Raw genomic sequence first — 27,922 nt, 5'->3', positions numbered from 1 at the left:
CCATGTTCTGTACGAACCAAACTGTCAGCATTCACACTGATCAACCACGCAAATCAAATCTTAGCCATGCTTTCATTTTATTGACATACAACTTCTGATTATATAAATTAAATCTCTGTTTAGAAAATCAATATCTGCTGCCATTGTGCTTTATTCTCTTTAGCCCATTTTAACCTATTTTTATATCCTTTAGTCTTCCCTCCCTCTCCACCTTTCCATACCAGCAACAACTCTTGGGAGAACAGAATAAATATTATTTGTTTAGTTCATCAGTGGGGTTAATATTCCTGAATGAAACACAGAGATTTAGAATAATTACAATGAGATAATTTCAAAATTATACATACATGCTCCATAAAAAAAATCTCAGCAAAATGTAAGTTAAGTAGGCACCAGAGACTGTCTAGGATTAGAGAGTGTTAATTCATCTTTCGGTTCAGTGTTCGTTGGGAAAGTCATTGTTGACCGAGATGGAAAGGCGTAATTCACAAAGAGCACTTAGATATTCTTCATTGTCAGGGTCCAACTCCAAGGCTTTTTCAAAGCTTTCAACAGCCTCACGCTTCTTCCCATCCAGTTGGTGCATTAAGCCAAGAACACCATGGGCCTTGCTGTCTCTTGGATTCCTGCAAATTTGTCTTTCTGAAATTGACTTCACGTTCTCACGGCACCTTTTCTTTTCCGTTGAGTTATAATCGACTTTCATTCCTTCTAGAAAACGGGTGATGCCGTTTGATTCCGAATTTTTCTGATGCAGTTCAAATAATCCAGCCTCCATATTGCCTGCCTATTTTCAGGACGTATATCTTCCAATCTCAGGAGATTATTGTAAATCTCCTCGACATTTTGATATCCTTCATTTAATGAACAGGTTCTGGCAAAATGCAGCTGTGCCCTAATAAATGTTAATGGGCGAGGTTCAAAAGCCTTTTTAAAATGATCCTTACACAGTTCAATCAGTTCAGCTCTCTGTTGAAAAGCAGGATCACCAGGTCTTTTGCTACGTGAATTTTTATTCAAGAATAATAATTTATTTCTGTAACACACGCCTATTTGATGGTGCAGGAAGGTAGAGTGTGGGGTCATTTCCAATCCTTTCTTCAACAGCTCCACAGCTTTTTCCACATCTCCTTTTAATCTGTAAAATTTTGCTGCATAGCGCAGCACATGTGGGAGATCAGGGGACATCTGCAACGCTTTTTCAACTCATTCTATCGCTTTCTCACTTTGATTGAAGTGTTGTAGTTTTAGAGCTAACAGCACCATGGCTTCACCATGATTTGGATCAAACTCCAGCACACGTCTAAGCTGCTTCATTGACTCAGTGGGTCCACGACTCTCTGTGGTTCCAGAAAAATGTTCCAGACGAGAAAGAACAATCGCATATCCAACATTCCATTCAATGTTATCTGGAACTTTCTCCACAGCCTTTTTGAAACATTCCTTTGCTTCTTCATAATATTGAGAACAAGACTTTAACAGTGACCAACCCTTCTCCCCGTTTACTGCAGGTATCATTGCTGTGTACCGAGAGGCTTCGGGAAATTGTTTACAGATCTTCTCCAGTTTGTCGAGGTAGGACTGAGCCCCTGTCAGTTGTCCCATGTGATAATATACCCAGGCATAGTTTCCATAGGTGATGACGATTCTTTTATCAAATTCATCTTCATGATTTTCCCTCAGGAACTTTTCAGCTTCCTTTAAGTTTTGAATCGCCTCCTCACAGTTTCCTTGCAGTTTACAAAAGCGAGTTGGTTGTAAAACCTGGGTTGATATTTCTCATTCGTCTGAACTGAATCTTCTAATCTTTGCTTCATGACATCCAAGGCAATGTTTCCTTTCTGTGGCCCCCATGTGAAGTGACATTGAAGCTGTTCAAGCTTCACTTTCAACAAATCCTTCTCTTGGTCACTGGAAGAGAAAAAACCCATCAAAATTAATCTCAGACTAACTGAATTATTTTCCAGCCCCTCCATCTAGTTTTATCATATAAGCGCTGGTCCTGACTCAGTACTCAATGGCCCTGAAACCTCTGGTAACACATTGATTATGTCAGCAAAATAAAGGGATTTACTTCATAACCTTGGTCTGTGCTTACACTTTTCTCATTTCTGTTAGTTGATATACTATCTGGAGGACATTTAAGTTTCTCACAAAATGAACAGTGAATCTCAACCACCTCCATGCTCAATGGGATGAAGAGGAGCTCTGGTTGAAGTACTCAATCGCCTATTGGTTTTGCCCAGTACATCACCTTCTCATTCTGCTCTGTAGGCCCCTCCTCACCGAGACTGCCTGTAGTCCCAGCATTGGCTCCACTCAAACCTGACACTGCTGAGTCTACAGAGCTGCTGGCCTGTCAATGGACTGGCTGCTCTGTCAGGTGGGACCTCCTTCCGAGTGAAGTGTGAAGTCTCAAGATAATTAATGCTGCTACCAGTGTTAAATTGTTTCAGTGTTAGCTCCTCTTGAACCTTTAGCTGGGGTGTGGGGTTAGGATATGACGACTGCACCCTGTAAAATTCAGGCCGATGAAATGAAAATCGCTTATTGTCACAAGTAGGCTTCAAATGAAGTTACTGTGAAAAGCCCCTAGTCGCCACATTCTGGCGCCTGTTCGGGGAGGCTGGTACGGGAATTGAACCGTGCTGCTGGGCTGCCTGGTCTGTTTTAAAAGCCAGCTATTTGGCCCTGTGCAAAACCAGCCCCGGATGTTGAATTCACATCCGGCTGAAAATCTCCCTTCATTACATTGCTCAGGTGTTAAATCAAGCCAGCATCGGGCTTTTGTAGTGGTTCAGTTGGGTGTTAAAGATTCTGCAGCACTATTAGAGGCAGGACAAAAAGTTGTACTTCCCACATTCTTACCTCAAGCAACACCACCAGAAACAGATGCTATTCATGACATCCAAGTCAATGTTTCCTTTCTGTGGCCCCCATGTGAAGTGACATTGAAGCTGTTCAAGCTTCACTTTCAACAAATCCGTCGAATTGCTATTTTTGGAAACACGTCCCTGACATTTGATTGTATTCCCTGGATTACACGCTCCTGACATATGACCATATCCCTTGGATTAGAGCGCCCCTGACATGTGAATGTATCACCTGGCTGGGATTTTACACTCTTTCGCCGAATGTGCTCGGGGACAGGAGCAGAAATCTCCCGAGGTCACGTCACACTGACATAAAAGCATGAATAAACTGCCACAGTGCCAGGGGACAGTGTGCAATGCCTGGGCAATCACGGGAGGAAATGCAGGGCAGGGGTCAGTGCCCAGGCAGTCGCAGGATGCAATGCCGTGTGGCGGTTGCGTGATGGGAGGGTGGGTAGGGGTGCGGTGGGATGTTCCAAGTAAATTTCTGGCAGCCTTTACAAATGGCGCCCCAATCTTCAAAAAAAGAAGTTGCAAGAACGGCATGTGGCACAATGGCAAGCACTGTTGCCTACGGCGCTGAGGACCCGAGTTCGATCCCGGCTCTGGGTCACTGTCCATGTGGAGTTTGCACATTCTCCCCGTGTCTGCGTGGGTTTCACCACCACAACCCAAAGATGTGCAAGGTTAGGTGGATTGGCCACGCTAAATTGCCCCTTAATTGAGAAAAAAAATAATTGGGTACTCCAAATTTGTATAAAAAAAGTTGATGGCAGGGTGGCTTAATCAGAGTCGGCCACCCAGGGTGATGTAGAGAGACCCACCCCTTACCTTTTTTGTAACCTCTAATGTACTGCATTCATTGTATTCCATATATTTTTGAGACGTATCATTTTCTATCTTGACATGATTTTAAAATTTATTATCACATAATCGGTACAGTGCAGAAGGAGTCCATGCCGTCTATCATCTCTTCAAATGAGCAAACAAGTGTTAAACAAACAACTATACAGTAACTAAAACAAATAGCAAATAGACAATAACTAAACTGGTCAAGGCAGGGATAGGAAGTTGGCACAAATTAACTTAAAACCTGTTTTACAAAACTGTTGGGTACAGGATGCATTCTGCCCTTAATGCAATTAACAAAATGTGAAATTGCCAACAGAAATTACTGGCACATTATTTATTTATCCAGCTGTGGTCATTAGATAAGGAAATCACTTGGCTGTCAGTAGGATGTTTAGAACTGTTACCCTGGAAACAAGTAAAACATGTGAGGTAACAGGCCTAAGACCACGGCAGCAATGAGAGATAATGGGCCAAAGTTGCTGACTTGAGCTTGGAACAAAGCAGCAGCATTTCAGAGTTGTCGGTCAATGATTTGTCAGCCAAAGGGGTATGATATTTTGTGGAGCAGTCAAAGTCTGCCCCACTACAGCCCTCAGACTGACCATATAAAGTGGGAGTTAAGAGGTGGCCGACTTGAATCTCCTTCCTTTGTCTGAGGAGGCTTTGGGGTAACAAACTGGTGAACACCACACTTCTTCTGAGCCACACCAGATGGAGGACGGGACGTCCCAGGGATCGGGCACTCAACCTGGAGGCCAGGGCTCTGATAATCCCCAAGATGACATGCCTCTGGACCCAGTTGTTCCTCAGTTGCTGGAGCTCCAAGGGCAGAGTCAGGAGTAGCAGGAAGGAATGTGCATATCACTCTTCAGATTGCAAGGCTGACTGGAGGAGTCCCATCATATTTTGTTGAAGGAGATTGTGCCAGCATTCTGAGGTAACCAAATCAACACTGTAATGTTGCAGACGCAGTGGAGACCTTGGTGTAGAAAATGCACTACATGCCACGGGATGTTCATTCAATGGCTTGTGGCATGCACTCTATGGTTCAGGGAATCAACTCCGTGGTGCGGACACTTGTGAGCATCCACGTGTTCCAGCTCCAGAGGATGTCAGAGATTCTCGAGCTCACTATAGTTGCCCCTCTATCCCAAGAAGGAAGCCAGGGTCCCTCTCGCACCCATCATTGTTGTGGAAGTTCTGACACTATGATTCTCTGGGAATTGCACAGAAAGTTTGAACTTGTGATGGACAATTCCCTGACTCCACTGCAAACCCCTGAAAAAGCCTCCAAATCGGAGTTTGTGTCAGAGACTTTGAGAGTTTTGATTTACTCATTTGAATAGTTACCCAGGAAATGTTAGCAGAAAACGTCTATGGGTGGATTTCCTGTGCTCCCCACTGCCTGGTTCTCCACCAGTAGCGGTAGGCGGCCAGCCGTTCGCCAGCGGCAGGATCTTCTGTCAATAGAATTTCCCATCGAATCAACCCACGCCCCCCATCAAACCTCCCTCCCCCCGCTGCCGCCGCCTGGAAACCTGGGGCGGAGGTTCGTCGTCAATGATACCAGAATACCAGAAGATCCCAAAAGCTGGAAAATTCCGCCCTTATTTAGCTCCTGGGAAACGAATCAGATGACATGTCCCTCAACCCCCCCCCCCCCCCCCCCCCGACTTCGCCTCAACCTGTCAATTGCCCCACTGGCCACCATTCCCCCCCCCCCCCGCGCACCGGCACAAACTCATTTGAACCCACAACCTAACTACCCCCTCGACCTCCTCAACCCCTCAGCTCCCCACTCTAGCCAGCCCCTGACCGCTCACCTCTGACCTCAGGCACCCCTTTAACAAGATCTGACTAGCCACCTGATCTGACGCCTCCCTGATCCATTTACCCCTGGCTCACCTATCCACTTACCCACCCACAAACGTATTCAGCTGCCATCCTGACTACATACCTCAGCCACTTAACGGCTTACATATGTACATACTCACCCATTCACTCAATATTAATTCATTTATATACTGGGAAATGCTTGGGAAAGTTTAAACGCTATCAGAATACAGCAACTAGTGATATAAAGTGAGGGTGCGGTTTTTGTGTAGATTCTTTTTGCTGCTCCCTGTGAGGGGTCTTGCGCAGAGGGAATTCTGCAGGACCCTCTATCAGCAGTCAGAGCTTTTATAACCTTTACAGGTAGGTGAGTAGTATTCTGCCTGATCAGAAATTTTGGACCCATGTCCCCCTGTACTAGACTCAGCAATCAGAGAAAGCCCAGACTCAGAGGTAAGTGTTTTACCCAGAGTCCAGAGTTTTTCCAGGGCTAGGCTGGCAGACCCCGATGAGTGGCATGAGAGAGGTCGGGAGCCTAGGCCAGGGGAAAGGTAAAGTGGGAAGTATGACCATGGGCGAGGGGAGAACTCTGATGGGCTCAGGCAACCCGGAACAGAGGCTCCCTCCACCACCCTCCATTTCCAGGTAAAGCTGTGGGGCTATCCGCATACTGTGGACTTCCCCCTGTTGCAGGCTGCAGGTAAAACACTGGTGGGGGCTGGATGAGGTCAGTTAAGGACCTTACTACGCCCAATGCCAGACAGCGCAGGCAAACCTCCCACCAACCCCTGTAAAGTTTCAAACAGGTCAGGGGCAGGTGGGTGGGTGTCAGGATGGCCACCCGCAGGATTTTATGAACTTGCCACCTTGACCCATTTAAAGGGAGCTAAAAATCCAGCCCTAAAGTCTTAAATCCTGTTCTCCTCCTTAATCCATTCTGTCTTCAATGCCTACTTACCCTCATCATATCAGACGGCATCATTGTAATAATTTCATCCTTAATCGACAAGGCTATTCCTCCTCCTACCTTTCATCATATCTTTCCTGAAGGCCCGGTATCCTGGTATATTCAGTTCCCAATCCAGATCACCTTACAGCCATGCTGGGTATCATGTCAGACCCTCCAAGGTGGATTTTCAATTGCAATTCATTCAATGTGTTCCTCATATTCGGTGCGTTTATAGAATGAACGAGACACACACTGTAACCTGAGCTTCTGCTCTATGTTTTACAGACATATTTCCTATTGCTTTCTCCACCTGAGACCTACTCCCTCGTTACTAATTCAAAATTCTGGTGAACATCCTATTTCTCATTTCCACTATTACCCTAGTCTCAAGCTGGTTACGGTGGAGTCCTGAGAGAACAATACCTTCTTTTCCCAGCACGGATGCCAGTTTACCATGGAATTGCATCCCTCTTCCCACATCACCCCATCAGCCACATATTCACCTCCCTATCTCTACACCAATTTACACATGGCCTGGTTAATAAGCTGGAGAATTAGTGTGTCAGCAATCTTTGATCACATATTTCCTTGCTCCTAACTATTCACTTGCTTTAAACATCTGAATGTTGTTTCACAGATTACTGAACAAACAGTCCAACTCAAACAAAGGCCAATTGTTATCATTCAAACCTGGCTCCAGTTCAATATAAAATTGCTGGCTCTTTTCCCAGATTGAACAATCTTTCCTTTTCTTTTCTTTCTCCCCAGGTTTTCTACTTTAATCCACGAGTTCACTTCACATAAAACACAGGTTGGTATCGGGTGGAAATTCTACAGCATACCGAGGCGCTTTTCATAACTGACCCAATTTCACAACCATATACAATGCTGGTGTCAACAACAACAATGGAGACCGATGCCTTTATCCTCTTAGACGGATCTCTTGTTGAAGACCAAGTTGTGCAATGTTTGCTAAACTGTGCTGACACAGCTGACTGTGTGCTGCATCTCATCTTGGATGGTAACCATTTAAGAAAGGTAGCTGCCCAGATCTTGGAAGTGTTCAAAAATGTCTAAGGTCTCCCATCAACGCTGATAGCTGGAGTAGGAAGTACTTGTTCCAGGGAGGGATACTGGTGGCTAATCGTGATCTTGCTGGTGTTGCATGGATGGCCCATCTTTTTCTATGCAGAGTTGAAGACATGGGCCAGGATTGTCCCTTACCTGGCGGGGTGGGGGGTCCCGGCGTGTCGGAGTGGCATGAACCACTCCGGCGTTGGGACGCCCCAAAGGTGCAGAAGTCTCTGCACCTTTAGGGGCCAAACCCTCACATTGAGGGGCTAGGCCCGCGCCGGAGTGGTTTCGACTCCGCTGGCTGGCGTGAACGGCCTTTGGCGCCACGCCAGCCGGGGATGAAGGGACCATGGGGTGCCCCCACGGTGGCCTGGCCCACAATCGGGGCCCACCGATTGGCGGGCGGGCCTATGCCGTGGGGGCACTCTTTTTCTTCCGCCTTCTCCATGGTCTTCACCATGTGGAGGCGGAAGAGATCCCCTCCCCTGCGCATGCGCTGGTATGATGTCAGCAGCCGCTGATGCTCCGGTGCATGCGCGGACCTACGCCGGCCGGCGAAGTCCTTTTGGCCCTGGCTGGCATGGCGACAAAGGCCATTCACGCCAGCCGGTGGAGTGGGAACCACTCCGGCGCGGGCCTAGCCCCTCAATGTGAGGGCTTGGCCCCTAAAGGTGCGGAAACGCCACTCCAACACGCCGGGACCCCCGTCCCACCGGGTAGCGGAGAATCCCGGCCACGGTCTGAATGCTGCTTGCAGTATGGGCCACAACTATGCACTTGTTTCAATTTTGTATTGTGGATATGCTGGTAGGTCAGCTTACCAATAAGGCTGAAAAAATCTTCCTGTCAGGTAGAAGCTCAATAATGAACCCTTGGAATTTCATCATAAATGTGTTCCATGACCAGGCAGAAGTAGATAGTGATGGAGGTTGCTGCAATCACATAGCATTGCTGACATTCCAGATGTGAAAGGTCTCTGCCTCTAATCATTACAAAGGACAGATGTTGTCTTACCATCATGCAAGATTGGCAGGAATTTTACAAATTTTGCTGGACATCCAAGTTTCTGGAGAACTTAACAAAGGGCTTCACGGTTAATTTGTCAAATGCCTTTGGCAGATCAAGAAAGGTCATGTAGATTTTGTTGTGTTCTTATAACGATATGTCAAGATTATTTGTAGTATAAGACACAAGGCACCGATCACTCATAAAGGACTGAGTAAACACATTCTGGGATCATTTATTAAAACTAGGCACATCAAACATTCTTAAATTGTTCCATAGCTTGCAGCACTATAAGCTGTCTTTGGTAAAAGTGAAACTAAAACTGGAACATACTATACATACATTATTGCCTTTTTAGTAATGTATATAGTCACATCTTAAAGGCAACGCTCAACAGAGCTCTTTGCATTTTTCCAGAAACCTTTCATGAATTTGTCAAGTGACAAAGATCATATTGATAGTTCCCCAGTTGGTCAGGGACCATATTGGATGTCTGGAAGAAGACCTCTGGTGATGGGTATGATGCAGTTCAGGGAGACTCATGTGAGAATCTTCCCCAGAGAATCAGAGGGGACTAGTATCTACAAATGCTTAATTATACGATAAAAAGAGGATTTTAGTATAGGAATAGGGATGTCTTGCTGCAGTTATACAAGGCCTTGGTGAGGCCACACCTTGAGTATTGTGTGCATTTTTGGTCTCCTAGTTTGAGGAAGGACATTCTTGGTATTGAGGGTGTTCAGCGAAGGTTCACCAGACTAATTCCCGGGATGGCAGGACTGACAGATGAAGAAAGACCGGATCGGCTGGGCTTGTACTCACTGGAGTTTAGAAGAATGAGAAGGGATCGCATAGAAACATAAAAAATCCTGATGGGACTGGACAGGTGAGGTGTGGGAAGAATGATCACAATGTTGGCGATGTCCAGAACTAGGGGGTCACAGCCTAAGAATAAGGCATAAGCCATTCGGGACTGAGATGAGGAAGAACCTCCTCTCACAGAGAGTTGTTAACTTGTAGAATTCTCTACCACAGAAAGCTATTGGGGCCAGTTTGTTGGATATATTCAAGAGGAAGCTGGATGTGTCCCTTGTGGCTAAAGGAATCAAGGGGTATGGAGAGAAAGCGGGAGTGGGATACTGAATTTGGATGATCAGCCATGATCATAGTGAACCGTGGTGCAGGTTTAAAAGGCCAAATGGCCTACTCCTGCAGCTATTTTCTGTCTTTCTAAATTTTAGACAGAAAGCGATCTGGCGATTTTCTATCCTGGAATTATTATAACATGGAAGGGGGTCTGTGACCAAAAAGAACTTCATATGATGGTATTTTTATGAAACGAAATATACAGGCCAGGCATGCACCTGGTGAGTAGTACTCCCTGGGGAACTCGGGACTGAATGCAGCTTTCAGGGCGGAGAGGATCTTGCCAGGCTAGTGCCAGAATAATGCCTGGACGTGCCAGAGTAGTGCCAGGTCTAGTGCCAGATAGTACTTGATGCTAGCTTGATGCCAGCTTGATACCAGGGGATGCATCTTGGTGAAGACTGTTTTCTAGTTTTCTCGCTGTGTGCTGGGGTGGCCTTTATAAAATGGCGCCTAGTCTTCGAGTCACTAACATGATGGCACGGGGGCTGAATCAGAGGCCGCCCGCCAGCGATATATTGTGGAACGCATGACTGCAGTTTTTTTTCTAAGCCCTGGATTATATGGTGGAAAAAACCGCCGTTGTTGTTGATGGCCTCAAAGCTGTTTTTCCCACCTGACATCGGCCTTTCCTGAAACATTTTGCTTTGCACTTGTGGTGATCCACTGAGTAATTGTGTGTGTGCTTGTATTAGGGGATGTATAGAGGTACCTGTACTACAGGTTCGCCGGTAGCCCCTGCCGCTAGCTCCGCCCACAAGGAGCCGTATAAATATGGATGAGTTCTCCTGAACAGCCATTCTATCAGCTGCAGTCGGAGGATAAACATCTAACTGTAATAAAGCCTCTCTTGTACCCATTTGTGTCTTTAGTACAATTGATAGCACATCAGCACTCTTCTGGGAAAATGTAAGAAAACAAAATTTTAGACCATTATATTTATACTATTGGAGAAAAAGTTGTTGATCGGTTCCCAAGTCAATTCTGCTTGGCTGAGGGGTTTCCATAGAGGTAGCAACATCTCCCCAAGCTTCCAATGGTGAAATAAAAAGAAGCACTGCTCAAATATGTGGAGGATACATTGTTGCAATCTTTTGAGATTTGGCATTTTTGCTTTTGTCCTGATGAGTGCAAAACAAAAAGCTTCAGCAACATGTCTCTTTTTTCTGCAACATTCAAGTTCTTTACTACCAAGCAACTGTTTGTAAAGAGATTTGCTATTGTTATTATTTTAATTCCCCAACAGCACTTAGATATTCTTAATTGGCAGGATCAAACTCCAAAGCCTTTTCAAAATATCCAATAGCTTTACCCTTCTCCCCATCCAACTGGTGCAAGAACCCAAGAACACCAGGGCCTTGCTGTCTCTTGGATTCCTGTGAAGTCGTCTTTCTGCTATCCACTCCTGCTATTCACGTTCTGCCTCACACATGTTTGTATGTTCTCCTGTCATCACTCCAACTGTGGTCGGATGCTAGAATTGTAATGTATACAAACAGGCACTAATGTTCATATACAGTTTGGTTATTATATTATGTACACAGACGATAGTTCATATATCATCATAGCCTCCTCTGTTTCAAGATGATTGTTAAATCTCCGACATGCGCAAATAAACTATTAAGAGATACATGAATTTTAAATGGTTCAAATTTTATGGATGTAAATTTTAAATGTTCATCATTTTTAAAAGTCTATATCAGGCTTTTGCTGCCAGCCCAACTTCCCGATTAAGATTTGAAGTAAGTGGTTCCGTTTTACTTTGCTCATCTGATTTAGAACATAGAACATACAGTGCAGAAGGAGGCCATTTGGCCCATTTGAGTGTGCACCAACCCACTTAAGCCCTCACTTCCACCCTACCCCCGTAAACCCTCCTAACCGATTTCGACACTAAGGGCAATTTATCATGGGCAATCCACCTAACCTGCATGTCTTTGGACTGTGGGAGGAAACCGGAGCATCCGGAGAAAACCCCCGCAGACACGGGGAGAACGTGCAGACTCCTCACAGACAGCAGGGAATCGAACCTGGGACCCTGGCGCTGTGAAGCCACTTGTGCTACTGTGCTGCCCTGATTTATATTTGAGCTTTTCAAAGTTTCTTTTGTCCTCTTCGGATCCATCCTTTTTTGTGTTTCACCTTCCCAGACTGATGTTTCTGCCTTGCTTCCAACCTTCTCCTCGTGAAATCACTGTCAGACGTCTCTGCTTTTCTTTTGAAAGCTTCTGCTGCTTTTCCATTGAAATCGCTCACCAGTTTTGTTTTGAAACTGTTTGCTGGTTTTCCTTTGAAAATTCTCTTGTGCTTGTCGACTTCCGACATGAAAATTGTGTATTGTTTCAGTCTCTCGAAGGCACCTGTATCTTCTTGGTCCATCATCCGCTCAGTGGAATCCTCTTTTCTGTTCCCTGTCTGTGGAAGACTAGCCCGTTGATCGGATTTATTATTCAGAGCCTGTGCTAACTTTGCATCTGTGTTTATTATCTCATCGTAGCTTTTCCTGTCAAATTGGAGCGTGTTAGATCAGTTAATTGCCTGGGGACCAGCTAGTCATCAGTAGGGCTATTTTCCTGTGATCTGAGGCCTCCTGGAGTCTCTGGGCCTCCACACAAAGAGTAAATTGGTGTTTAAAAGCATTCCAGTTGGTGTCTACATTACCAGTCGTGAGGAGTGGGCCAAGAGTCCTGAGTGCTTCCATCTCACTTCACCTGGTCGTCTCGAGTTTCGCAGCCGATCTCTTACCTGTCGAGCCTCCAATTGTCCTTTTCAGTTTTTCTTGTAACTAGTTTTTCCTAACTGCACTCATTTGACACTTACTCCGTGGTACCATGTAATACTCTCTGCATGCACGGATGCTGATACATTATCTTTGTGGTTGAAGTGATCAGAGAACATACAGCTTTGTAAATGAACAAAACTGCTTATTAACTAATTTAAAAAAACAAAGGGTTTCTATGTCTACTAAGATTACAGTCGGATACTATGGCTAAATGATAATAACTATGATTAACTAGTACTAATTATTCTTAACTGAGGAGCTACTTGATATGCAACTGGGCACGATGCCTGCTATCCATGTTCTGCCTCACATGTGTCTATGTTCCAGTAACATTCTCCTTTCGTCACGCCACCTGTGGTTAGATGCTAGAATTGTAATGTTTACATACAGGCACTAATATTCACATACAGTTTGGTTATTATATTATATACACAGATGGTAGTTCACATATCTTCACAGACACCAAATCCCAAGAATTATGTATTGTCCTCGGAGGGGTTACAAACTCATTACAAGCATTTGAGCACTTAAAAGGTTAAATTATGAGGTCAAGTGGCATCATATTTGGCCCATTGAGGGCAGGTTTAGCTCAGTTAGCTGGGCAGCTAGTTTGTTATGTAGGGTGAGTTGAACAACGTGGGTTCAATTCCCATACCAGTTAATGTTATCATGAAGGCCCCACCTTCTCAAGCTTGCCCCTTGATCCTCAGGTTAAATCACCACCAGTCAGTTCTCTCCCTCAAAGGAGAGGGCAGCCTATGGCCATTTGAGACTATGGCGATTTTACTTACTTTCACCATATTGGTTTGAATTTCCTTCACTTTGGAAAGAGTGATCTAAATAACATCTTTAAAAGGATTAAAAGATTCAGCACATTTCAAAATGAGCTACTGATTCCACATTTCGCAAACAAATCACTCTTGCCAAAACCCAATCTCTTGGCTCCCATTCCCAATGTCCCTTTCTTTCCTCCTGTACTGCATTGTGCCCATCTCCCTGATTTAACCACCACTCTCCAGACTCTCAGGTGGCCGAATCCATTCTTGGCCTTCCCAATTTTTCATTGTTCCCCTCACCCAGTTCCAATAGCCTGAATTCCAATCTCTTGCTAAAGTCTGCATCTCTCCTCACCTCACAAGATCCCAGAATTTACAGGCAGGTGTGCAGGATGAGGAGGAGGCTGAAAATGCCTCGAGAACCCAGGCTGGGGAGGGGCAGGTTTGGTCAAATGCAATGGCAGAATTCTGGTATCGTTTAATTGACCCATTTCCCATCAGGCAGCCAACCAGATTGACAAACTGGCCAATGGGAAAGAGGGTAAACCAGTAGGATCTTTCAACCTGAGACTTTCAGTGAGAGATTTGACGGGAGGAAGGTGAAGGATTGGGGAATGCTGGGTAGAGACTGTGATAGGCAGAAGAAAGAGGGGCTGCAGTAGGAAAGGTGAGAGAGGCCATGATGGGGTGGGGAATGCAGACGACTATTGGGATGTAGGAGAGAGACTGTGATGGGGAGGAGTTGGAAAAGGCCGCAATAAGAAGGGGAGAGAGACCACAAGGCGAGGGGAAAGGAGAGGACAGCATGGCGGGCTGGGGGAGGAGGGGGGTGCTCCTCGCACCGAGAGGGAAGCTGAAATGGGGGGTGAGAGAGTGAAGGAAAATAAAGAAAACAGAGAGCAGCTGCAATGCAGGAAGGACCTAAAGGGAGAGTTAAGAAGAGCAAGGAGAGGACACAAAAAGTCGTTGGTGGATAGGATCAAGGAAAACCCTAAGGCTTTCTATAGGTATATCAGGAACAAAAGAATGACTAGAGTAAGATTAAGGCCAATCAAGGATAGTAGTGGAGAGTTGTGTGTGGAATCGGAGGAGATAGGGGAAGCATTAAATGGATATTTTTCATCAGTGTTTACACTGGAGAAAGACAATGTTGTCGAGGAGAATACTGAGGTTCAGTCGACCAGGCTAGATGGAATTGAGGTTCAGAAGGAGGAGGTGTTAGCAATTTTGGAAAGTGTAAAAATAGATAAGTCCCCTGGGCCAGATGGGATTTATCCTAGGATTCTCTGGGAAGCCAGGGAGGAGATTGCAGAGCCTTTGCCCTTGATCTTTATGTCGTTTTTGTTGACAGGAATAGTGCCGGAAGACTGGAGGATAGCAAATGTTGTCCCCTTGTTCAAGAAGGGGAGTAGAGACAACCCTGGTAATTATAGACCTGTGAGCCTTACTTCGGTTGTGGGTAAAATGTTGGAAAAGGTTATAAGAGATAGGGTTTATAATCATCTTGAAAAGAACAAGTTGATTAGCGATAGTCAACACGGTTTTGTGAAGGGTAGGTCATGCCTCACAAACCTTATTGAGTTTTTTGAGAAGGTGACCAAACAGGTGGATGAGGGTAAAGCGGTTGATGTAGTGTATATGGATTTCAGTAAGGCGTTTGATAAGGTTCCACACGGTAGGCTATTGCAGAAAATGAGGAAGTATGGGATTGAAGGTGATTTAGCGGTTTGGTCAGTAATTGGCTAGCTGAAAGAAGACAGAGGGTGGTGGTTGATGGCAAATGTTCATCCTGGAGTTCAGTTACTAGTGGTGTACCGAAAGGATCTGTTTTGGGGCCACTGCTGTTTGTCATTTTTATAAATGACCTGGAAGAGGGTGTAGAAGGATGGGTTAGTTAATTTGCAGATGACACGAAGGTCGGTGGAGTTGTGGATAGTGCTGAAGGATGTTATAGGATACAGAGGGACATAGATAAGCTGCAGAGCTGGGCTAAGAGGTGGCAGATGGAGTTTAATGCGGAAAAGTGTGAGGTGATTCACTTTGGAAGGAGTAACAGGAATGCAGAGTACTGGGCTAATGGCAAGATTTTTGGTAGTGTAGATGAACAGAGAGATCTCGGCATCCAGGTACATAAATCCCTGAAAGTTGCCACCCAGGTTAATAGGGCTGTTAAGAAGGCATATGGTGTGCTAGCCTTTATCAGTAGGGGGATTGAGTTTCGGAGCCATAAGGTCATGCTGCAGCTGTACATAACTCTGGTGCGGCCGCTCCTGGAGTACTGCATGCAGTTCTGGTCACCACATTATAGGAAGGATGTGGAAGCTTTGGAAAGGGTTCAGAGGAGATTTACTAGGATGTTGCCTGGTATGGTGGGAAGGTTTTACGAGGAAAGGCTCAGGGACATGAGGTTGTTTTCGTTAGAGAGGAGAAGGCTGAGAGGTGACTTAATAGAGACATATAAGATAGTCAGAGGGTTAGATAGGGTGGACAATGAGAGTCTCTTTCCTCAGATGGTGATGACCAACACGAGGGGACATAGCTTTAAATTGAGGGGTAGTAGATATAGGACAGATGTCAGAGACAGTTTCTTTACTCAGAGAGTAGTAGGGGTGCGGAACGCCCTGTCTGCAACAGTAGTAGACTCGCCAACTTTAAGGGCATTTAAGTGGTCACTGGATAGACATATGGATGAAAATGGAATAGTGTAGGTCAGATAGGCTTCAGATGGTTTCACAGGTCAGCGCAACATCGAGGGCCGAAGGGCCCGTACTGCGCTGTAATGTTTTATGTTCTATGTTCTATGTGGAGAGGTGGGTGAGAGGCCACAGTGAGGTGGAGATAGAGAGATTGCAATGAGTAGGTAAAGAGAAACAGTGTGAGGTGAAGTGCTGAGAGATACTGCAATGGGAAATTGGTTGGCAATCAGGAGAGGGGCAGCCAAACGCTTCCTTGTTAGGCCGAGATGGAGCAATAGTGTTGCTCATGGCCCACACAGTGCTGAGAAATACACTTACCTTGCGGAGCTGCCAGCTCCCACCTCCCTTTCATTGCTATGTTCCTCCACATGCAGGAAACCTGCACAGTAACAATGAATTTTAAATCAGGCTCCCAGTTACACAGTGGAACCTGTGTTCTGCATGTTAATGAAATATCCTCTGAACTGTGAATGACTCTCACAGCCTGAGACACACCTCAATATATAATGTTGTTTGTGTGTGAACCACATGTTGGGCACCATATTCTCCTTATTTATAACCCATTGATGGAAGGGTCAAGAACCAAAGGAAACTGATTTAATGATTGGCAAATAAAACAGCAATAATTGAATCTTTATTTATCTGATAATAATCCAGTTGATTCTGAACAATTTTATTTCTCACATTAGGTGCATTTTTTTGCCTGATAATATTGCCAGTGTGTGTTTATTGCCGATTCGACAGGATCTGTTACATTCTTTAAGATCTATCGAATTGTCAGTATCTGTGGGGAGCTGAACTTTTTCCAGAGCACTTCTTACCCCAGTGGTGGAAAGGTCCAACGTGCAGCCCAGGACCTGCAATCCCAGATCTTGCTGCTTCTTCAGAAACACTGGTCTGTCTCTGGAGAAACACAGTGAGCACAAATAATGAGTATTGTGCCAAAATTATAATTGGCAGGTGGCCGCAGATGGAAAAATAATACATCATATGTGTGGATAATGAGCTGGGACACTGAAAGAACAGGAAATCTGTTTTTGTTTGCCGAGCTTCTGCAAGTTTGGTTTAAGGGGCACAGCCCTGCTTCTGTGGGCACTCTGAAACAAAGTTACAGATGTTAATATTTAAGTTTAAACAGAAAATCTGCAGAATTGCACAGCACCACACTGAGGTCACGGCCAAACACCCATTATGAATGAAATGAAATGAAAATTGCTTATTGTCACGAGTAGGCTTCAATGAAGTTACTGTGAAAAGCCCCTAGTCGTCACATTCCGGCGCCTGTCCGGGGAGGCTGGTACGGGAACAATCCCGGCAGTGGGGGGGGGGGTTGGAAGATGATACAACCCTGAGAGTTTACAGCGACAACTTGCATTGTGTAGCATCTTTAATATAAAGAAATGGACGCTTCAAACAAAGTCCGACAGCGAACCCGCAATAAGATATTCGGGCACCTGGTCAAAGAGGAGAGGGTGAGGGAAGCAGCGAGGTTGAGGCAGGTGATTCCAGAGCTTGGAGCTCGGGCAGCTGAAGAGATGGCCACCAGTGGTGGGTGAAGGAATTGGGAGATGTACAAGAGGCTGGGGAATTGAGGAAATCATCATCAACATTGTCACAATAACATAAACAAAATACTGCGGCTGCTGGAATCTGAAACGAAAACACAGAATGCCGGAAAAACTCAGGTCAAGCAGCAGCTGTAGGGAGAGAAAACAGAGTTAATGCTTCGAGTCCACTTCACTCTTCATCGGAGCTAAAAGAGAGGGGAATGTGTTGGATAGTAAACTGTAGCCGGGAGAGATTGTAGCAAAGATGTCGAAAACATTAAGAATAAGAGACAGATGACCAGGCGTGGCAGGGAGTGGCGGGGGCAGATTGGGGGGTGGGGGGGGGGGGGGGGGGGGGTCACGGGGAGAGGGTTTTTCCATTGAGACCAAAAGTGTATGAGATATAAAAACAGAGGGGGTTAAGATGGAGGAGAAGTGTCACAGTCTAAAGTAGTTGAACTGAATATTGAGTCCTGAGGGCTGTAACGTTGTCATGGTGGCTTGAGGGCTGCTGCTACTATAAATGTTCAGGGTGTTGATGGGGACCTCAATGGATCAGTCTGTACGCTACGTATCCTGAGTGAGGTACTGAGATGACAAGGTTTCTCTCCCTACAGCTGCTGCCAGATCTGCTGAGCTTTTCTGGTAATTCCTGGGGGGGTTTCAGATTCCAGCATCCACAGTATTTTGCTTATGTTATTCTGGCAATATTCAGGATGGTTTTCTCCAGGCAATATATGAAATTTATTGCTAGCAACAGCTACATACACAACTCTGCAGATCTTGATCCATACCAGGTCCGAACAGTTAAATAGGTTGATTATTTGACTATATGCCTGACTCATAAGGTATAAATATTGCGTTTTACTGATACAGAGTCACAGACTGTAAGGATCACAGATAATAGCGAACATCTAACGTGGAGGCTGCACTATCTACCCTCCAGCTTTACACATGGTGATGTCCCTGTATTGAAACTGTGCAGCTTCTTTGAGCTACATGCCATTGCCTACAACACCATACATACAATATCACAACAAACACTGAAAACATTTTCAAGTTATCCAGCCCATTGTGTCTCATGCAGTGTTTCCTTTGCATTATAGACTACTCGATTTATCTCAATTGGCTGGAAAGCTGGCTCGTGCTGCAGAGCAAGGCCAACCACATGGGTTCAATGCCCACACCGGCTGAGGTTATTCATGAAAAACTCCATATGGGTGGCACTGCTGCCACACAGTGCCAGAGACCTGGGTTCAATTCCGTGTGGGGTCTGTACTTTCTCCCCGTGTCCGTGTGCGTTTTCTCCAGATACTCAGGTTTCCTCCCACAGTCCAAAGATGTGAGGTTATGCGGATTGGCCATGCTAAAAATTGCCCCTTAGTGTCCAGTGATGTGCAGGTTCGGTGGGGTTACGGCGGTAGGGTGAGGGAGTGGCCGAGGTAGGATTCTCTTTCAGGGGGTCAGTGCAGACTTGGTGGGCTTCCTCGATGGGAATGTGTGGTGAATGTATTCACCGAATGCATGAGCTGCCTGTATAATGATGTGATCTATTGTTACCTTTGACCTGGAAGTGGTGATACGAGCTACTTCCAGGTACTGTACTGGAATGCCGGTGGGCTCCGCCTCTGGCTCCGCCCTCACCGGGGCCATATATAGGCCAACCACCTGTGGGTAGCACTCATTTGTACAGCCAACCCTGGCAGGCGTGTTCATGGTTAATAAAGCCTAATGTTCACTCACTCTCACGGTCTCACAGTGAACTGACGGTATAACAATTTATTAACCATCGACAGCACCATGGAAGCCGCTCTAAAGCCAGATAAGCTCGAACTCGACGCGCGCGGGTCAAAGGCCAAGGAGATCTTTGCACATTGGCTTTGCTGCTTCAAGGCCTACCTCGACTCCTCCACAATGACTCCCACGGAAACCTGCAAGCTGCGACTCCTCCACGCTCGGGTGAGCCATCGAATCTCCGTGATGACAAAGCAAGCTGCCACGTACGAGGCGGCGGTCGCACCCCTTGAGGCACATTTTGTGAAACCCGTAGCCGAGGTGTTCACCCCCCACCTTCTCACTACTTGCCGCCAACGATCCGGAGAATCGCTGGACGAGTACTGGAAACCCTGACTCTACTCGCGAGGAACTTCAGTTATCGGGATGTGACAGCGGAGGAACACATGAACCTACAGATTCAGGACACCTATGTGGCTGGGGTCCGATCGAATTACTTCAGGCAGCACGTGCTGGAAAACGGGACCTCTGTTCTGCGGGACACGGTAAAGCTAGCTACCTCATTAGAGGTGGCCTACCAGAGCCTCAGTGTATTCCCCGCGGGCCCAGCGAACACCTCGTGGACACAATCATCGCGGCCCCCGTCGGACCCGACTACGTCACAGGCCTGTGCCGCGCGCCTGCCGGCCCAGCCCGGGGAACCGCAGTGCTGCTTCTGCGGCCAGGGTCAACACCCCCGACAGCGTTGCCCAGCCCACATAGCAACGTGCAGCAACTGTGGGAAAAAGGGACACTTCGCTCGAGTCTGTCTGGGCCGACATAAGGCCCAGAAATCAAAAACCCACCAGGCCCGACCCATGGACCCGCAGACCTCGCAATGTGGTTACGTGCCTGCCCGGAACGCTCCATTCAGACGCGTCTTCAGCCTCGTGCGACTCGTGGGGGCCGCCATTTTGGCCGCCTGCTCCGGCACCGACCGACACGTGCAACCAATGGGGGTGGCCATCTTGGTCACCAACTTCGCCCCAGCCAGACACGTGCGACTCATGGGGGCCGCCATCTTGTGATACCGTCGACCACACAGGCTACCCACAGTTTGGGGCAGTCACCCTTGACCAGTCACAGCCAAAGCATCTGAAAAAGTCAATGATGGTCGTCCGGGTCAACGGGCACGAGACCCCCTGACTTTTCGACTTTGTCCACCCCGGCACGGTAAGGCGCCGCTCCCTCAATACCTACCCTGCATCACAAACAATCTCCCTTCCCTCCGGTTCCCATTCGGTCCAGATCCGGGGGTACTGTATCGCTAATCACGCGATGCAGGGTGTAGAGTATGCTCGTTTTAAGCTCTATGTCCTCCCCGACCTCTGCTCCCCCCCCCCCCCACCCACTGCTCGGATTAGATTTCCAATGTAATCACCGAAGCCCGACCCCCGCCCCCTCACGGTATGCAGCCTCGCGACCCTCAAGGTCCCCCCCCCCCCTTCGCTCTTCGCGAACCTCACTCCCGACTGTAAGCCCATCGCCACCAGGAGCAGTCGGTACAGTTCCCTTGACATGACTTTTATCAAGTCGGAGGTCCAGCGACTGTTGAGTGAAGGGATTATCGAGGCCAGCAACAGCCACTGGAGAACGCAAGTGTTGGTCATCCAGACCGGGGAAAAGAACCGGATGGTTGTGGACTATGAAGCAGCCGGCCGACTCTTCCACTTCCTCAGGGTCCCCTTCGGTGTCACTAACGGGGTCTCGGTCTTTCAGAGAATGATGGACCGAATGGTGGACCAGTACGGTTTGCGGGCTACATACCCGTACTTGGACAATGTCACCATCTGCGGCCATGATCAGTAGGACCATGACGCCAACCTTCAGAGGTTCCTCCAGGCCGCCCAATCCCTCAGCATCACGTATAACAAAGAGAAGTGCGTTTTCCGCACAACCCGACTGGCCATCCTTAGCTACGTCGTGGAGAACGGAATCCGAGGGCCTGACCCTGACCGTATGCACCTCCTCACGGAACTCCCTCCTCCCCACAGCCTCAAGGCCCTCAAATGATGCCAGGGTCTGTTCTCCTACTATGCCCAGTGGGTCCCCAACTATGCGGACAAAGCCTGCCCACTTATTCAAACCACCACTTTTCCCCTGACGGATGAGGCCCGCTCGGCCTTCAGCCGCATGAAGGCCAACATCACCAAGGCCACAATGCAAGCGATAGACAAGTCCGTCCCCTTTCAGGTAGAGCGCGATGCATCAGACGTTGCACTGACCGCCACACTCAACCAGGTGGGCAGGCCAGTAGCATTCTTCTCTAGAACCCTCCACGCTTACGAAATCCGACACCCCTCAGTCGAGAAGGAAGCACAAGCCATAGTGGAAGCCATGCGGCACTGGAGGTACTACCTAGCCGGTAGGTGGTTCGCCCTCGTCACCGACCAGCGGTCGGTCGCTTTCATGTTTGGCAACGCACAACGGAGCAAAAGAAAAAATTGACAAAATCTTGAGGTGGAGGATCGAACTCTCCGCCTACAATTACGATATTAAGTATCGTCCTGGGAAGCTGAATGAGCCCCCAGATGCCCTGTCTCATGGCACATACGCCAGCGTGCAAGATGACCGACTTCGGGCTATCCATGATGACCTCTGTCACCCGGGGGTCACCTGGCTTACCCACTTCATTAAGGCCCGCAACCTGCCCTTCTCCACTGAGGAGGTCAAGGCAATGACCAGGGACTGCCAGGTCTGCACGGAGTGCAAACCGCACTTCTACTGGCACTTTGAGCGCCTAAGTATCGACTTCAAAGGCCCCTCCCCTCCACCAACTGCACCCCTTATGCCACCCTGGGTCGTCTGTATTGTCCCGCACCGGCACTGCCACCACCCCCCTGTCTTCCCCCAACCCCCAACCGTCTCCGACAGACCGGACTGAGGCTCAATCTCCAGACACAACACCCCTGGAGTCACCACCTGCAACAACCGTTCCCGCTGCATTACCAGAGCTGCGGAGGTCCAAAAGAAAGATCCGGCCTCCGGACAGGAGTATTTAATGACCCACGTCACCCCCGCTGGACTTGATTTTTTTAACAGGGGGTGAATGTGGTGAATGCATTCACCTAATGCATCAGCTGCCTGTATAGTGATGTGACCTATTGTGACCTATGACCTGGAAGTGATGCGAGCTATTTCCAGGTACTGTACTGGAATCCTGGTGGGCTCCGCCTCTGACGCCACCCTCACCGGGGCCAGATATAGGCTGGCCACATGTGGGTGGTACTCATTTGTACAGCCGACTCTGGCAGGCGAGTTCATGGTTAATAAAGCCTAATGTTCACTCACTCTCATGGTCTCACAGTGAATTTACGGCATGACAGAATGGCTTCCTTCTGCACTGTAGGAATTCTGTGATTCTATGAAGGCCCTGCCTTCTGAACCTTGCTCCTTGCCTGAGGTGTGGTGATCCTCAGATTAAATCACCAGCAGCCAGCTCTCCCACTCAAAGGGAAAAATAGCCTGTGGTCATCAGGAACTATGCCCACTTTTCTTTGCTTTTTCAACCACAAACCTGATCAGAAATAATAACTGAAAGTGCCCAATAACCATAGAGCTGTGCAAAGCCAGTAATACTGCACTATGAAGGCTGGGGGCAATGTTCCCAACTTTTCTGAGTTGATCTTAGTCATCATTGCCCTTCTTTAATAATAATAATAATAATCTTTATAGTGGCACAAGTAGGCTTACATTAACACTGCAATGAAGTTACCATGACAAGCCCCTGGTCACCACATTCCGGCACCTGTTCGGGTACACAGAGGGAGAATTCAGAATGTCCAATTCACCTAACAAGCACGTCTTTCAAGACTTGTAGGTGGAAACTGGAGCACCTGGAAGAAATCCACACAGACACAGAGAGAACGTGCAGACTCCACACAGACAGTGACCCAAGCCGCGAATCGAATCCTGGTCCCTGACGGTGTGAAGCAACAATGCTAACCACTGTACCACCATCCTGCCATCCGTGAACTTGCATGTCTCAACTCTGACTCAGCAGGTTAGCAGCTCAATCCCCAACCCGTAGACCTGGTCAAATAATTGAGTCTGGCACTGCTGTGCCGCACTGAGGGAGGTGCTCTATGGTTGGAGGCACCTTTGGATTAGTCAATCAAACAAGGCTCCCTCTAACCGCTTCAGAGAATGTAAAGGATCCTATGGTGATATTGGAATTAGAGCAGATGAGTTCTTTCCGTTGTCTTGGCAAGTATTTATCCCTTCACCAACATCACTAAAATAGATTACCTGGTCAGCATCACATTGTGCAGCTTGTTATGTGCAAACTGTCACCTGCGCTTCCCACAACACGACAGTGGCAAAGCCTTGGAAACACACTTTGCTTCCTGTAAAACTCTTTGGATGTTCTGAGATTGGGCAGCATGTGATATCATTACAAGTCTATCTTTTTATCTAATTGTTAATATCCTCAATCACAATCAGACATAGACCAGGAGATTAGGAACAAGACACTTTGGACTTGACTCTCCAATCCTGCGGTTATGTCGCAGGATCCGCCTCGTCTGATGACCAGAAATACGGCAGCGCCCCCACACGGATCCTCTGTCCGGTAGGGGGCTAGCAGCCGTGCAGCGTATAGCCCCCGGCTTTACCTGCAGATACGGCCGGGAAATGGCCTGTTCCGTGGCCGCACATGTGCACAATGGCGGCCTGCGGCAGCCGTGCCGTGCAACATGGCACCAGCCGCACACGGACCCAGCTTGCCAAAAACTGCCCCCCCTGTAACCAGCCTCGCCAGGCCTGGATCTCCCCCCCCCCCCCCCCCCCACCCCCGCCGCCAGTCCCCCCCCCCCCAGTCCCCGCCAAATCCCCATCCTGCCAGCAGAATAGTTCCCCTCCCCACCCCCTCCAGCAGAATAGTTCCCCTCCCCACCCCCTCTCGACTATGGCGGCGCTGGACTCAGTACGCAGCCACCAGGTGAGGTCTCCGAATGGAGCGAATCCGTTGGGGGCTTGACCCTTCGGGGGAGGAGCTTCGGGGGATGACCTCAGTTGGCATCCTGAGGCCGTCCATACGGTGTGTGGTGTACTCCCCGAGTATGCCATTTTTCAGGGGGCGGAACTTCACAAATACCGGACCACCCCGCTTCCAGCGTAAATGGGGACTCTCCAGCCTATCGCCGAACCCGATTTCGGAGTCGGTGATAGGAGAATCCCGCCTCATGTATTTTAAAAGTGTATTTGTTTCACAGATTAATAATATTTACTGTTGCTTATAGCACTTGCTAATGAAGAGAGGGTGATTAGAAGTCTATCTTTTTATCTAATTGTTAATATCCTCAAACACTATCAAACATAAATCAGGAGATTAGGAACAAAAGGTATTTGTTTCCAGATGAATAATATTTACTGTGTTTATAGCAATTGCTAATGAAGAGTGGGTGCAAGATAAGGAGACTAAAACAGCAGAACAGTCACTGGAGCAGAGAGCAGGACTCTCCGGCAGCAGAGTCTTGGAAACAGGCAACAGTAACTGCCGCTTCTTGGGCTTTTGGCAAAGATCACACATTGGATCAAGTGGGAGATCAGGTGCAATGCCTGTCCTGGTCAGTGTGGATCTAGTCTGTCCCTTTCTGGGGTACATGGACTGAATCTGAATTAGTTTTAGGAGCAATCATGGTGATGGGTCAGGGACTTGCCCCATGTAGTCTGCACAATGGCTTTGTAAGTCTAAATGAAAAGGAATTCCAAAAGGTTTTCAACACCAGCATCTGCTGACCAGCTGAGTGACTCTGGAGCCAAATTCAGATTCAAGATGGTCAATTGAATCCTGCAGTCTAATGTAGAATCATATAATCATAGAATTTACAGTTTAGAAGGTGGCTGTTCGGTCCATCGAGTCCACACCGGCCCTTGAAAGAACACCCTACTTAAGCCCACATCCCCATCCTATCCCCGTAACCAATATCCCCGCAACCTTTGGACACTAAGGGGCAATTTAGTGTTGCTAACCCACCAACCTGCACATCTTTGGACTGTGGGAGGAAACCGGAGCACCCGCGCAGACACGGGGAGAAAGTGCAAACTCCACAGATAGTCACCTGAGGTCAAAATTGAACCCATGTTCTTCTTGCTGTGTGGCAACAGTGCTAACCACTGTGACGCCCCGATGTATTCTCCGTTTCTCTGGGAATTACAGTGCTGACTGATTTTGTCAGTTCATCAAGATCAGCTGCCCACAGTTTAATAATGAATAATTAGTTATTAATTCCAGATAGCCGTGATTCATCATATCTGTGCGGTTATTTACAGAATGCTTGATTCCACATTATGAGAGTTTAGAATTGAAGTTTATCTTTGTATATTCTGTAAAATCTGCTGGGAAAATAAGACTTACTGTACTTAAAATATTACCTGATACAATAGCCGGGATTAACCGGCCTCGTCACGCCCGACTTGGTGACACGATAAAACCATTGAATCTCGCAGTACGCCTCTGGCGAGATTCGCGATGCTTGAGACGTCTCCCAAGATTCAACCGACCCTCACAAGACGGCATGATCTGGATCGCACCTTCGCTGGGCGTGATCCGGATCAGCATATTTAAATGAGTCATTAGACTAATTTCAATATGTTTGCGCCAATTCTCCCGGCACCCGGGACTGCCTTGACCGGGCGCTGTTTAGTACTGGTCCACACAAGTGTGGATTACTCATAACAACACCTGAGGGGTCTCCCAGGCCATTGGAGACCCCTAGGTGGTCAGGCTCTGGGCAACATGGTAACCTGGCTCTCATGCTGGAAACTGGGCAACTAGGCATTGCCATCCTGGCACCTGGCAGTGCCACACGGGCAACCTGGCAGTGGCACTGCCTGGATGGCACTGCCCGTTTGGCAGGGGCATTGCCACAGTGCAAGGCTAGTCATGCCAAGGTTCCACAGTGCCAGGTTGCCTGTGCCAGTGGTCAGCCTGGGGTGCCATGCCCTTCAGAGGCGACATGGGCTTAAGTGAGGTGCTCCTTCCAAGTGCCAGCATAGACTCGATGGGCTGAATGGCTTCCTTCTGCACTGTAAATTCTATAAAAAAGGATGAGGGGTTCTCGAGGACCCCGTGGGGGGGTGGGGCATTGGGCGGGGGGGAAACCATGGTCGGGTCGCTGAGGAGAGTCGAAAGATCGGGGCTCCCTTTAAAAATGGCCCTCCGATCCGTGAGTAGTCTTCCTGCATTGGGTCAGTACCGGAAGTGACTAAAGTGCAGTCTCAATGGGACGTTCCTAACTGAGGCCAAAAAAACAGGCAAAGTGCTGTTGAATAGGGGAGTTTTTCCCGCCACTGCAGCCACTGAGGAACATCCTGCTGAACCCGCCCGAAAGCAGACTCTGTTTATCTCATTGAATTGCAACCAATATTATAAATAGATCTGCCTTTTGTGTCTAATTTGTTCTGACAATCACTCGTCTCGGTGTGACAGTATATACATATCTGTAAGACTCACTGTGACAAATAATCCCACTCTCCTGTTTCGACTCTCGTGTAATTTAAACTATTGTACTTCAGAAAACAAGCTCCTTGTCCGCTAGTCAACGTCTAATCGTTTAACACACACAATGTAAATAAATTTACCTCATAACGCTGCTCGAAAGCCAAATTACTTCTTAAACTTTAGCTGCACCGGCGAGTTGTCGATGAAAATTGCTTGATGTGTTCTAATTTCCAGGTTAATTATACCACGAGTCTGAGAATAGAAACGGAAACAGCTACGTAAATCATAACCATCACTCCAGGGATTGGGATTGTTGTTTATAATTTCCCAGATTTCCATTGATCCATTGACCTGCCAAAAACACAGAAACAATGAACAAGCCCAACCTGTTTGATTAATCTCACCTATTCCTGTTTGCAATATTCCCCATATTCTCACAAGGAATCCACAGGCAGGAGATGCTTCAATGACTTTTCCAGGATAAATTGATCCCGGTGTCGGTAACACCAACATCTGGAAATTCTAGTCAGGCTGCTCAGCTACAGTCGCTCCTCTCTGTGCCATACCTCCTCTTTCTCTCCCTCATCAACCACTACGCCGGTGTCACGATTTTAATAATCACAAGTAAACCAAGCGATCAGGAACTCAGCCCATCGGTGGAGGAGAATCGCAGAGGCCCTGGAAAATACCGGGTCTGGCCTGCTAATGATATCTAAATGGTGCTTACTATACATGCGTTCTGGTATATATTGGCGGCACTGAAGAGGTGTTAGAGATTTGCGATTTGGCGTCAATTTCCGCCCGCCGCGATTTTGGCATCGGAACCAATTCTCCGCCCAATCGCGTTTCGCAATTTTAGCGTCGGCCAACGGAGAATCACGCCCTTAGTCTTTTGACCCGAAACCTTGGCTTGTATTGTAACATGACTATTCTGTCTCAAGATGGAATTGCTTGTCAGTTTTGAACTTCACAACCCATGTGATTAGCTTGAAGTTCATTAAATAAATCCTAAATTAACCTAAGGAACAACTGAAATTTTATTTCACAAATGTTATTACAACACATGAACAATTTATTGAATTTAATTAATTATAATAAGAGCAGTAAATACATAATTATTTGTACCGTCTGAAAGAGCAGTTAACTGATTGGGAATGGACTGACTGTTAAAA

The 27,922-nt window shown here is 47.3% G+C and overlaps 1 protein-coding gene and 1 pseudogene across 1 annotated transcript in view; one reads left to right on the top strand and one right to left on the bottom strand.

The window, feature by feature from the left end:
- Positions 1 to 27,922, top strand: part of LOC119950988 (interferon-induced protein with tetratricopeptide repeats 5-like) — a 999,792-nt gene that overhangs the window by 287,515 nt on the left and 684,355 nt on the right. The window lies entirely within an intron of this gene.
- LOC119950959 lies at positions 146 to 26,952 on the bottom strand (annotated as a pseudogene).

The sequence above is a fragment of the Scyliorhinus canicula genome, chromosome 16 (genome assembly GCF_902713615.1).
Source record: "Scyliorhinus canicula chromosome 16, sScyCan1.1, whole genome shotgun sequence".
Taxonomy (NCBI): Eukaryota; Metazoa; Chordata; class Chondrichthyes; order Carcharhiniformes; family Scyliorhinidae; genus Scyliorhinus; species Scyliorhinus canicula.
This window is presented reverse-complemented; position numbering and strand designations above follow the sequence as displayed.